Source organism: Rhinolophus sinicus, linkage group LG01 (assembly GCF_036562045.2).
Source record: "Rhinolophus sinicus isolate RSC01 linkage group LG01, ASM3656204v1, whole genome shotgun sequence".
NCBI classification, from domain to species: domain Eukaryota; kingdom Metazoa; phylum Chordata; class Mammalia; order Chiroptera; family Rhinolophidae; genus Rhinolophus; species Rhinolophus sinicus.
Genome location: NC_133751.1, coordinates 7,068,788 through 7,082,554, shown reverse-complemented (window position 1 = coordinate 7,082,554; position 13,767 = coordinate 7,068,788).

The window sequence follows — 13,767 nt, the reverse complement described above, 5'->3', positions numbered from 1 at the left end:
ACGCGCGCGCACACACACACACACACACACACACACAAACACAAGGGAACAGGCTGGATCTCTATTCCTGGCACATACCGTGTTTCCCCGAAAATAAGACCTAGCCGAGACCATCAACTCTAATGCGTCTTTTGGAGCAAAGATTAATGTAAGACCAGGTATTATATTATGTTATATTATATTATATTATATTATATTATATTATATTATATTATATTATATTTATTATAGACCCGGTCTTATAGCAGACCTGGTATTACATTATACTATAATATATTATATTACATTATATTACCCAGTCTTATATTATAGTAAAATAAGACAGGGTCTTATATTAATTTTTGCTCCAAAAGACACATTAGAGCTGATGGTCCGGCTAGGTCTTATTTTCGGGGAAACACGGTAGTGAAAGTGGCTGAGGGTTTTGCTCAATGAGAGAGAAGAGAAGCTGACTTGGGCTAGTGCTGACAAGATATTTTGTGAAGAAGGTGCAGAGTATTGGCTTAAATTGTTTAGTCAGTGGATTTCTTTTCCCGGTGTTACTCTTCCCTTCATTACAGGAGTAACAGAGATCTTCCTTCACCGAGGGCACAACCAGATTTCCAGCGCTACCCTCAGGATGGGTAGTCTTCATCCTGCCCCATGAGCTCTGAAGCCCTCACGTTCACCTTCAGCACTGCAATTTCAAGCAAGGACTTGAGGCTTCCGCCTCCGTTTGGGGGAACAGGGAATTCGTGATTCTGTGGTGGGACCCAGACTGACACATGGTGTCAGTTAGAATTCTCCCCCCCAAAGACAGGGAAATAAATGGGAAGACTGAGTAAGCATTTGGGGAAAGGAATCGTGTGTGACCTGGGGGCAGTGCTTACTGATGGTCTACAAAATAACTCCAGGTCAGAGAAAACACCAAGCTGAGCTCTCCCATCACTGCTGAGGTTTCCGTGAATCCTGGAGAAGACACTCAGGGGTGATCATAAACAATGTCTTCAGTAACATGATTTTTAATGGCTATAAAATACTCCAGGTTTGAATGTTCTGTGATCCGTTCAGCCATACTTCTCCTGTTGGGCTGTTTTTTTTCCCCCATGTTTGCTCTAATAATGCTGAGGAGAATAGTCCTGTACAAAACTTTTAGCCACCTTTCTGGTAATTAAGATATATTCTTATTCTCCTGTAAGTGAGGTTACTGTGTCAAAGGATAAGTACCCTTCAAAGACTATTGAAACACAGGCCAAATTCATTGCCTCAAATGTTGTATGATTTTATCTTCTAATAGAAGACTGAGGGCTTATCCTCACACACCCTTATCAACATCAAGTGTTATAATACAGTACAAGTCTTTTAAAATATTTGCTATTTTGATTAATGAACAATGATGTCTCTCTTTAAAGATTAGCCTTTCTTTTCTTTTGAATTACTAGAAAAACATTTTTTCAATTGTTTTACTGATCATTTGCATTTCATTTATGAATTATCTATTCACATCCATTGCCATTTTTTTTTATTTTGGTGTTAGTATTTTCTTAATGATTTTATGGGTTCTTTATATATTTAAGATATTAGTCCCAGGGCTGTGATATTTGTGGCATATTTTTATCCTAGTTTATCATTTGCCTTTTAACTTCATTTAAGATGACTTTTGTGTACCAGTTTTTAATTTTAATTAAATAAAAACTCTCGATTATTTCTTCCTTGACTTTTCCTGTTGATTTTATGTTTAGAAAGGCTTCCCCAATTTCTCAAAGGATAAATATTCGTTAGTACTTATAATTTTTAAATGGTTACATTTCAGATTAACCATCATCTTGAAGTCCTCGTCCAATTCTAAAACTTTATGGTTTTCTGATTTTATCTACATTGTTGTTTTTTATTTGTTTATTTATTTATTTATTTATTTAGTTAGTTAGTTAGTTAGTTAGTTAGTTAGTTAAAGATTTTATTGGGGAAGGAGAACAGGACTTTATTGGGGAACAGCATATTTCCAGGACTTTTTATTGGGGAACAGTGGTGTGTTTTTTTCCCAGGACTCATCAGCTCCATCCAAGTCAAGTTGTCCTTTCAATCTTAGTTGTGGAGGGCGCAGCTCAGCTCCAGGTCTAGTCGCCATTGTTAGTTGCAGGGGGTGCAGCCCACCATCCCTTACCAGAGTCAGCAACCTTGTGGTTGAGAGCAAGCGCTCCAACCAACTGAGCCATCTGGCCACCCGGGAACTCAGTGGCCGCTCACTGACTTCATTCTAGTTGCGGAGGGCGCAACTCACTGATCCATGTGGGAATCGAACTGGCAGCCCTGTTGCTCAGAGCTCGCGCTCTAACCAACTGAGCCACCCGTCCACCCAACATTGCTGTTTTTAAATGCAACTTACAAAAACAGTAGATACCAGTAGTTTTTTTTTTTAATTTAACATATTATTCAATACATTCAATAGAATTTCTGTAACTTGAATGTAAGTTACGAAGTCTAGTAATAAGATGAACACTGTGTACCTACCCCTCAACTTAAGAACTAGAATATTGTCAACACCTCTATATTTCTTGTCTATCCCATTCCCCTGGTTCCCCATTCTCAATTTTACATTTATGGTTCCCTTGCTTTAAAAAATAAATCTTAAATACAAATGACTGCACAATACATTGTTTTCGCTTTTTAGCTTTATAAAAATCATACTGTTCAATAAGTAAACTTCTGATCCTTGCATTTTTTCCAGGCAGTATTTCTAAGATTCGCATGTATAATTGAGCACAGCTGCTCTTTATTCATTTCACTGCTATATAATATTCTATTGTACGCTGGAACAATTGGTTTAGCCATTGTTCTGCTGATGGACAATGAGTGATCTCCAGTTTGCTGGCTCTAAGAAGCAATGCTGCACTGAACATCCCTTCTTGACTCCAGGGCCCAAGGCCAGCGTTTCTCTGGGTAAGAACCTAGGAGAGGAATTCCTGGACTGAGCTAATGTTCAGTGTTAAAAGAGAATGCTAAACCGTTTTCCAAAGTAGTTATATCAGTTTACACTCCCATCACCCGTAGTTTTTGTTTTCAACTCAATGTCTTTTAGGTCACATACTTTTTCTTTTCAATATTAGATTTATACTGATTTTCACAACTGCCTCAGAAAATGATGAGGTTCTGGAACACAAAATTTCACATTGTGGTTCTTAGGAAAATCCTCTAGTGGCAACGAGCCAGCTAATCACAAATCCCTTATTGTCCAATGCCTAAAATCAGGTCTTGGTGCCTTGGATTAGACCCATGGGTCCTAGAACAATGGCAGGGGTGTCACTAACCCAAAAAGTCTGCTGTAAGCTTGGTGTGGGGAGTTCCAGTAATATGAGACAGTCCTTTGCACAATAAATAGAGCAGCTGCTCTCAGAATCTCTTGCTATTTGTGGCTCCATGCTCTCACTTCCCATGTTACATACAACCTTCTGCTTAAATCAGCCACACTTGGCCTCTTGCTTCAAGGCCATAAAAACACTTGCACTCTTTGATTTGGTATCCATAATTCTGGGCATTTATCCTGAAAATGGTAACAAGAGACGAAAAGTTGTATTTGTAAAGACGTTAATAGCAACATTGTTTATGAGTGATTCATTTACCTGAAAAATGTTAACAACAGAGAACATAGGCAAGTTGTGATATATCCACTCAGTGGCATTAAGGATAGCAGACTTTTTTCTTACCTGAACTATGTAAGTTGCATAAATCATGACTTTTCACCCCAAAGTACTACTTCAGGGTGTATTTCCTAAGAACAAAAACATTCTCTTACATAACCACATTGCAATGATCAAATTCAGAAAATTTAACATTGCTCCAAAGGTAATATATAGTCTTCAATCCATATTCACATTTTGCCAGTTGTTCCAATATCATCCTTTACAGAAATATTTTTCCTGGTTCAAAGTCACACATTTCATGTAGTTGTCATGTCTCTTTACTCTAATATGGAACAGTTCCTTAATCTTGGTCTTTCGTGACCTTGACATTTTTTAAGTGTCGGGTCCATTATTTTGTAGCTTGTCCCTCAATTTGTGTCTGTCTGATGTTTCCTCGTGATCCAGTCCAGGTTATGCATTTTGGACACATGATGTCAGTTCATCCTGTATTAGTGATGCTGACTTTTTTTTTTTTTTTAATTGGGGAACAGTGTGTTTTTCCAGGACCCATCAGCTCCAAGTCAAGTTGTTGTTTTCAATCTAGTTGTGGAGGATGCAGCTCACTGGTCCAGGTGGGAATTGAACCAGCAACCTTGGTGTTATGAGCACTGCATTCTAACCAACTGAGCCAACTGGCTGCCCAGTGATGCTGACTTTGATCACATGGTTAAGGTGGTATCCACCAATTTTTCCACTATAAAGTTTCCTTTTTTACCTTTGTAGTTAATAATCAGTGGAGGAGTGATACTTTGAGACTGTAATATCTTATTCCCCAATAAACTTTCACCCAGCAATTTTAGCATCCATTCATGACTCCTGTCTGAATCAGTTATTGCTGTAATAGTTGCCATATGGTGACTTTTCTAACTCTATTGTTCCTTTGGCATGTATTGGTTGACTTTCTACTGTAACGAAGAGCTGTCCCTTTTACCTCTATTTATTTATTTGTAAGTTTGTTTTTTTGTATCACTCTGGAGTCATGGATTCTTTTTTATTCACTGTGATAATTCATTTCTGTCGTTAATCATTTTGATGTTCAGATTGTTCCGCATTTGACACTGGAAACCCTGTCAAGCTGGCTCTGGGTTCTCCTCATCTGTCCCCATCATTCTTTGAGTACCGTCTTGCTTTCAGCTGGCACAACAAGCTGTTCCTGGCTGTTCTGTCACTTTTTGTGCCACTCCCTGAATGAGCCATTTCTCCAAGGAGCTCTGGAGAATATTTAGAAACCAAGATATGGACATGAGGAATGCTCATGACTATTGGGATGCCCACTCCTGAGGCTTTCAGCAGACATATGCAAAAAATAGATTTCAGGCCACAGAGCTCTTGCCTCCCCTCCCTCCATATTTGTGTCACCCCCTCCCACAGTGAGAATCTTGCCTCCCCACAATATTATTACATTTATTTACTAATTTGCTTAGTCCCACTGTACATAAAAACTATTTTCAGAATTGCTATACCACATCACTACCAACTAAATGAAGTTCAATTTTTTTTTTGTAGTTTTATTTGCTTGTTTACACACCGAAGGTGTACAGTCAGAGAGCTGTGTTCACAAGTAACTTGGGTTTACTTTTTCTTCCTGTGGGTAATTTACTATACAGTTTAGTTCATTTGTTTACTTCCATTTGTATTCAATTTTAGGTTTCTCCCCCCATCTTTGTTGACTTAATTTTATTTTTTAAATATTAGAACATTCACGTTTCTAAGTCAAAACTACCAAAAAAGGTCAGGCTTGAATAAGAGTCATTTCCTCTTAGACTTTCAGCCCATTCCGAGCAACCCACTGTAAGTAACCAATTTGTTAGTTTCTAGTTTATTCATCCTCAGTTTTTAATTTTTGCAAAATTAAGCAGATACTTGAATATTTTACTATTTCCCCTATTGTATACAAAAATAGTGCAATATATGTACTCTTTTCTATTTAGCTTTTTTACTTAATATATCCTAGGAATCACTCCATATAGTTCATAAAGATCTTCCTCACTCTTTTTTACAACTGCATAGTACTCCACTGTGTGCATGTAACAGGGATTTTTCAACCCTCTGCCTATATGTTGGCATTGAGGTTGTTTAACATTTTGTCATTGCAAACAATGCTGCAATAAATGACCTTGTACATATATATTTTTTTATATTGGTGTGTTTCTTGAGGGTGACTTCCTAGCTGTGAATTGCTGGGTCAAAGGGTAAATACATACTAAGTTTTGTTAGAGATTGCCAAAGTACCATCTATAGTTGTACCATCTTGCATTCCCAGCAATGTTTCAGTGCCTGTTTTCCCCACTGGCTGTCCTATTGCTTTTGACTTTCTGTATAGAAGTGATAGCTCAGAGTAATGCGCATTTCATTATGAGAGAAAAATAACATCTTTTCATTTAAGGGCCAGTTTTATATCATTTTTTGCAGATTGTCCATGTCTTTTGCCTTTTTTAAATTGGATTTTTGGTCTTTGGTTCCCTCAATCTTTGTTTATATATAAATACACATACATACATATGTATATTTGGGATAGTAACCCTTTATCTGTCATATATGTTGCCAGTCTTTCATTTTACTTATGGTAGGCTTTTGTTTGCTTGGCTACAGGGTTGTTTTCAATGCTGTCAAACGTAGCACTTTTTTTTTCTTGCATGTGGATTTTGGATTATTAGAAAGCCTTTGCCCATACCCAGGTTATAGAATTCACCCGTGTTTCCTGGCCGTGGGTGGACAAGCTCTGTTCCTCCGCCGGAACTCATGATTCTGGGACACCTGTGTCTGGGACAGTGCCAGGAACCGCCCGCAGCGTGCGGGGTGGCGCTAGAACCCAGGCTCTCGGGCGCCGCGGGCCGCGCATGCGCACAGACAAACTGGCCGAGCCAGTCCGGGGACCAAGGAGGAGTAGCCCGTGTGCGGCATCGCTGCCCGGTTCCCGAGGTCCCCTTCGCGGCCCTTCCGGAAACCCCGCCCCCTCCTCACTGGCTGGAGCGGGTCTCTTGGCCTTACTTGCTGCAACCCCGCGGCCCTGATCAACGACACTGCCCACCCCCGGCAGCGGCCCACCAGTCCCGCCTGACCCCGACCTCCGCCCTCATCCCATGTGCCCCGGGGTACTCCGCCCCGGAGTCGCTCCCTTGCGCGTCCCCGCCAATGCTGCGCCCCCTCGCGGGCTGGGGCGGCGAGGTCAGGCGGAGAGGGCTTGCAGACACCCGCGCTACTGCGACGCCCGCAGGCTCTCCAGCGTTAGACGTTGGACCACATTCTTAGAGGAGACAGGACACCACTCGACGATGCTTTTCTTCTACCAGCCATCTCTCCCACACTTGCCTTGTAGACCTCTTTTTTTTTTTTAACGTCCTTTATGCAGCCCTCCAGTCTCACACCCCTTATCTCTAACCTTAATGATCCGTATCTCAAGATGCTCCGTAACAATAGTGGCCCTCCGTTTACCTTCTGGTCTTCCTCCCAGGAGAGTTTCTTCCACTGATGCCAAACACATGGTGCCCTTTCCAATACCAACAACCAATTCCCCAATTCTCGCCCCCACCTTAGACGCCAGCCACAAATGAGGTACCCGGACTACCCACATTTCTGCCCACCCCACTACAAATTCATGGGTTTGCACAACCCACCCCTCAGGTTTGATAATTCCCTAGGACACTCATAGAACTCAAGAAAACACTTTACTACTGTTCCTGGTTTGCTATAAAGTACACAACTCAGGGACAGCTAAATGCAAGAGATGAATAGAAGGGGGGTGTGGAAGTGCAGTTTCCTCGCCCTCTTCAAGGGTCCCACTCTGGCACACCATGAGCTGACCCCTTTGTTTACCGTTTTTTATGGGGAGGGAAGAGCTGAAAGTTCCAACCCTCTCTAATCTCTTGGTTCCTTTGCCTACCAGCCCAGATCCTGTATTGTACAAACACACCAAATATTGTCATCTCATTAGCATAAACTCAGATAGGATTGAAAGGGGCTCATTATGAATAACAAAGACCTCTTATCACTCAGAAAATTCCCAAGGTTTTAGGAGATTTGTGCCAGGAACTGGGGACAAAGACCACACTCCCTCAAACCCCATAACCTGATCTAATCGTGGAAAAACATCAGACAAATTCCAGTAGAGGAACATTCTACAAATTACCTGAACTGACCTCAAAACTGTCAAGGTCATCCCAAACAAGGAGAATCTGAGTAATTTTCACAGCCAAGAGGTGCCTAAGGAGATGGTTACATGTAACGTGGTACGTGGAGTAGCACGTCCTGAGAACATGGAGCCTCCCAGTAGGTCAGACCTGTCCCCTCCTCCTCCTTCTCCCACTCAGGATGGAGACTGAGTCAGTGGGGGCATGGAGGGGAACGGGCAGGGCACCAAGGAGGTCAGCAGAGAGTGGAAACCTCCAACCACACCCCCTTCCTGCAGGCAGGCAGCTGCCAACCCTTGACCTAGCTGGCTGGCCTTGGACTGGATCATGAAGGGCTGATTCATAATTAGAACAGAACATGCTAGCTTCTGAATTGAGAATGAATTAAGGTGACCCTAACATTGTCTCCAACCTAAAGTGAGTGAAAAGTTTGGGGCCTATGTGATTGGTTGAATTGTGTCCCCTCCCCTACCCCCCAACCCCCAAAAGATATTTTGAAGTTCTAAACCCCTACCACGTGTCCTTATTTGGAAATGGGGTCATTGCAGATGTAATTAGTTAAGATGAGGTCACACTGGAATAGGGTGACCTCATCTTACACCTCATCTTACAGGTGACCCTGATCCAACATGACTGGTGTCTTTATAAGAAGACCATGGAAAGACAGACACCTAGGGAGAATGTCATGTGATGGTGAAGGCAGAGATTGGGGTGATGCAGCAAACTACCACCAAAGCTAGGAAGGCCAAGGAAGGATAGCCCTACAGCTTTTTAGAGGGAGCATGACCCTGCCCACACCTTGATTTGGGACTTCTAACCTCCAGGACTGTGAGCAAGTCAAATTCTGCTTTAAGCACCCAGTTTGTGGTACTTTGCGGTACTTTGCTACAGAAGCCCTGTGAAATTAATGCAGCCTATTAGAGTTTTCATCTGGGGCAGGTGAATATAATTTCTTTTTTTTTTTCTTTTTTAAATTTTTATTGGAGAACAGTATGTTTCTCCAGGGACTATCAGCTCCAAGTCGTTGTCCTTCAATCTTAGTTGCAAGGGGCGTAGCCCATCAATCCCATGGAGGAATTGAACCAGGATCAAACCTCTTGTTAAGAGCTCACGCTCTAAACAGCTGAGCCATCTGGCCACCTCCTGAAGATAATTTCTATTAGATATATTTTAAAGAGATAGCAGAAGATAAAATTGTGTTCATCCTATCCCATGGGTTATGCGTACAATGTGCCAGTTACTCCAGTTGTGCCATGGAGTAAATCTCTCCAAGGGACCAAGGGGGTATGACAGGCCCCTGGCATAGAGGCCTATGCCAGCAGGTGGTACCAAAGGAAAGGGGACTTAACATAGTGAAGCACTCAAGCACCCCTGCTAGAAACTGTGCCAAATGGTATACGTATGTATAAGGTTATTCATTGAGGTATTGTTTGTAAAACAGTAGTCCCCCTTATGCACGGTTTTGCTTTTCATGGTTTCAGTGTGGGGGGGAGGTGAGGGGAGGAGGGGGCGGGGGGGAAGACTACCAGGAATATAGTAATCTACCTTTCGTGTAAAAGGCAGGGTTCTGATAAGAAAATGTAACTGTAATTACTTACATTTGCATAAAGAACTGTGAAGCATGCACAGGAAGCTTTGAAGTGGGGGCAGGGCAGTGGAGTGAACAGGAGCAAGAGTGAGAAGGGGACTTTTTGCTCTGTCACTTTTTATGCTGTACTTTTTCTGAGCTATGCAAACACATGATCTACTAATAAAGTAAAATCTAAAAATAAATGAGGAGACCATCCAGACACCAGCTTTCCGGAGTGAAGAGTACATGGAAAATATTGATAGCGAGAAAGTGTGGAAATCCTAGAACGCTCAGCTAAAGGTTAGGAATTGATCAGAGAGTCAGCAGATGTTCTGAACCAGGACATAGCGTCAGGAAAAATCATCTCGAGGCAGGGTATAGTCTGGATCAGAGGGAGGACAGGCCCACATGGGGAAGGTGTGGCACTCTCCAGGTGAGAAATGATGAGGGCTGGGACCAGTAATGACAATGAGACTGGAGAAAGAAATTTTCAAAAAAGACCCAAAACAAAAAATCCCAGCTGAACTCCTTGCCTATCAAGTGCTGCTTGAAATAAATGGGACATAGTCGTTGAAGTTATTTTTGCCATATGCGTGTATTTACGCTAATTGTTTTTGGCGTATAAAATACTGCTTAAGGCTGCTTACATTTTAGACCTTTATTTTCATCTGGATTTGAAATTTACACTGACATCATTTGTATATTTCAGCTTCCTAAAGTGCATGTTAGCTGGTTTGAGGGTTTTTTCTCTACGTCCTTATGTTTAGGTATACGTTTTTGAGTTGTTTCCTCAGTTACAAAATCTAACAATATTTCTGTTGTGTTCCATGAAAATCTTTGGCTCTATATATGGTAAATATCCCAACTGACATTCATAAAAACTTACATGCTGCAGGAGTATTTGTAAAATTAGAGATCCTCCTTGCTCCCTGAAACTTTATTGTTATTAATAATACACTCATATATTCTTAACTGATAAAATTTCAATAAGTCAGCAAATATTTATTGAGCATCCACTACGAGACATGACATGGCAAAGATTTCTAGTTGTGTCTTAGTATCTATTCTCTTCTTTCTCCGTAGTAACAGAATATTCAGTTGGATACACAGTAGTCCAGCCAACCTTATGGTTAAGTGTGGCCATGTGACCAGCTTCACAATAGAATGTGAGCAAAAGTGATGTGGGCAACATTTGGGTCTTATTCTGAAAGACAGTAAGGAATGCCCCCCACCCCATCCTTCTGCTTGAATCCCAGACATGGTGACAAGCCACTTTGGATCGTGAGGATGATGGTAGCTCCTGATAGAAGGAGCCTGGACCCTGCACAACCTCACTGAGCTGGGCTGCCGACCAGCCCCAGACCACCTTCTTCTGGACTGTTATATGACAAATAAAGTTCTGTCTTGTGTGAGTCACTGTTATTTGGGGTCTCTAAAGTGTAGCCAAACTTATATCCACGCTCATGCACAGAGATTGTTCTGGCTTCTGGTAATCAAACGGGATAATACAGTTTCACTGTATTGAGGAAGATAAGCGCTTTAAAACCTAATGCAATTCGCTCATTTAACAGGCATTTGTTGTCCATTACATACCAGGCACCTGTTCTAGGAGCATCCAGCCGAGGATGAATAAGGCTGTGGTCAAGGTCATTTACCAGCAATGTAGGGGGAGGCAAACTCACATAGTTCAGGACAAATGGCTGGGACAAGGGGGAAATGCCAAAAGCTCTGTATTCATTCGCTAAGTCTGCCATAACAAAGGACCACACATTGAATGACTGAAGTAACAGGAATTAGTTTCCTCACAGTTCTTGCAGCTAGAGGTCGGAGATCAAGGGTTAGCAGGGCTGTAATTTCTTCTGAGTGCCTATACTTCTTGGTGTGCAGATGGCCATCTTCTCCCTGTGTCCTCGCATGGTCTTCCTTCTGTGTGTATCTGTGTCCCAATGTCTTCCTATAAGGACACAGTCATATTGGATTAGAGCCCACCCCAGTGATCTCATTTGACCTTATTACTTCTTTAAAAATCCTGTCTCCAAATACAGTTACACTTTGAGGTCCTGTGGGTTAGGACTTGAACATAGGAATTTGGAGAGGACACAGGTCAGACCATCCCAAGCCCCTTTTTATGGGGAGCTGGTTGTGCAGCACAGCGCCATGCCTGCCACCCCTGCAGAGAGGATAAGAGGCTGACACAATGGACTCAGTGGAGCTTCGAAGGCTCTTAGGCATTGTATGTACAGTCCCCCTGTTGGAGAGCCAGACTAGGTCCAGCTGGCATGTAGCTGGTTTCACTGTGGACGCCTGGGGGCTGGAGACAGGTGATGTGGGCAGGTCCCTGGAGCTCCTGGATGGAGACTGAGCCCAGGGATGCATGTATACAATGATTCTAGTTCCATTTCCAATGTGTGTGGGTTTTTCCCACATAAGCAACTGTCAGACACCAGTTGGATGTCCTACAATTCAGCTCAATCCTGACACCATCTACCTGGAGATAGTATCACATTCCACAGGTTAAGGGCTCAGTCTTACGAGATTGCCCCCCACCACACACACACTTCAGATGCCAGTCACAAGCCCAGGTTGTCACCTTCTCTTTTGTTTGGGCCAGAAAATTAGGCTCAGAAACTGAGATTGTCTTTGACAATAATTTATTTAACACAGGTTCATTTCAGGAATTATAATTTCACAAGCCAATGTGTGGGGACAGAGCCCGGAGTGCAGTTTCCAGGCTCTCGGCCTCACGTGGAAAGGTACTCACTCGGGTAGTAAATGGCCATCAACTGTGATTGGATGGCCATCAGCTGTGGCTAGTTAGCCATCAGCTGTAACCAGTGAGCCATTACCCACTAATATAGCTGCCATGGCTACGCAGGTGGGTTGGTTGGCAGAGAATCGAATGGCGGATTGTGCATCATGTGGCACCTGCTTCCTGTATCTCCAACACAGCCGCCAGCAAGACCATAGTGGTATGACTCCCCTACCTATGGCTCCGTGGGTGTTCCCTTTTGGCCTCACCATATCCTGCGTTCTTATGTGGGGAGCGGGACCAGAGACCCCGCATGACAAGTGTGATGTGTACCTTTCTATGATGTGTGCCTTGGGTCTCAGGAGAACGCTCAGCCAATGAGAGCTGACGCTCAGCTGCCAGCATGCTGTTGCTAGAGCACCAGTTGCTAGGGAATGAAGTCATCAGTGTTGGTGGGCAAGATAATCTCCTTCCCTAGATTTCACCACTACCTGTAAAAGAGCCACGTTACCACAGCAGGAGCTCAGGCTCCAGGGTTTCCAGAGAGCTATTTAGTTCAGCAAGGAGTTACCTCGCCCAGTCCCCACACTCTCTGGGAGTTCACAAAGTCTTGCTATTTATAGTCTAAATGTCCCCTCACCATAGCTGCTTCTCCATAGGCTTTTAACAATAAGCCCCCAGGGGCGCCCCTCACAGCTGAGCTGCTGAGTGCTTAGGGACAAACACAGCTGTGGATGACGACATCCTGACACAACAACTTCACTTAGAAAACAACTTCATTTTTGTCATAAACAAGTGGATTTGAAATCATATCAATCCTGTACACAAGAACTATGCTTCTGACCGACCACCCAATAGATCAGAGGTTCCAAGGACCCCGTCCTTGCTCTCAATTAATTTGCTAGAGTGGCTCATGGCACTCCGAGAAATTACAAAAGGATATAACTCAGAAACAGCCAGATGGAACAGATGCATATGGCAAGGTGTGGGGGAAGGGCACAGAGCTTCCATGCTCTGACTGCTCTCCCCATATCACAGGCTCACCAACCCGGAAGCTCTCTGAACCCGGTCCAGTTAAGTTGTTATGGAGGCTTCATTATGTAGGAATGATTGACTAAATCATTGGCCATTGGCAGTCAGTCAACCTCCAGTCCCTCTCTTCTCCCCAGAGAGACCAACCATGTGACCAACCATCATGTGACCAACCACATGGTTGGTTCCCCTAGCAACCAGCTCCCCCCTCCCCCATCCTTAGGTGCTTTCCAAAAGTCACTTCATTAATGTAAACTCAGGTGTGGTTGAAAGGGGTTTGTTATTAATATTGAGATACCTTTATCACTCTTAGGAAATTCCCAGGGTTTTAGAAGCTCTGTGCCTGAAACAGGGGCATAAACTAAATACATATTTAGTCACAATATCACAATGGATGACAGTGACAGTGTCCATGGAAATGAGCAAAGCAGAGGTGCCGAGTCAGATCAGAGGAGCAGGGTTGAAGTCCAGGGCAGGGGCAGGGCCAAAACATGCAATGAGGACATCAGAAAAGACCAGGGTCAGGTGTGGGGACAGAGCCAGAAGTGCAGTTTCCAGGCTCTCGGCCTCACGCTAAAAGGTGCTTGCTCAGGTAGTAAAGGACCATCAACTGTGATTGGATGGCCA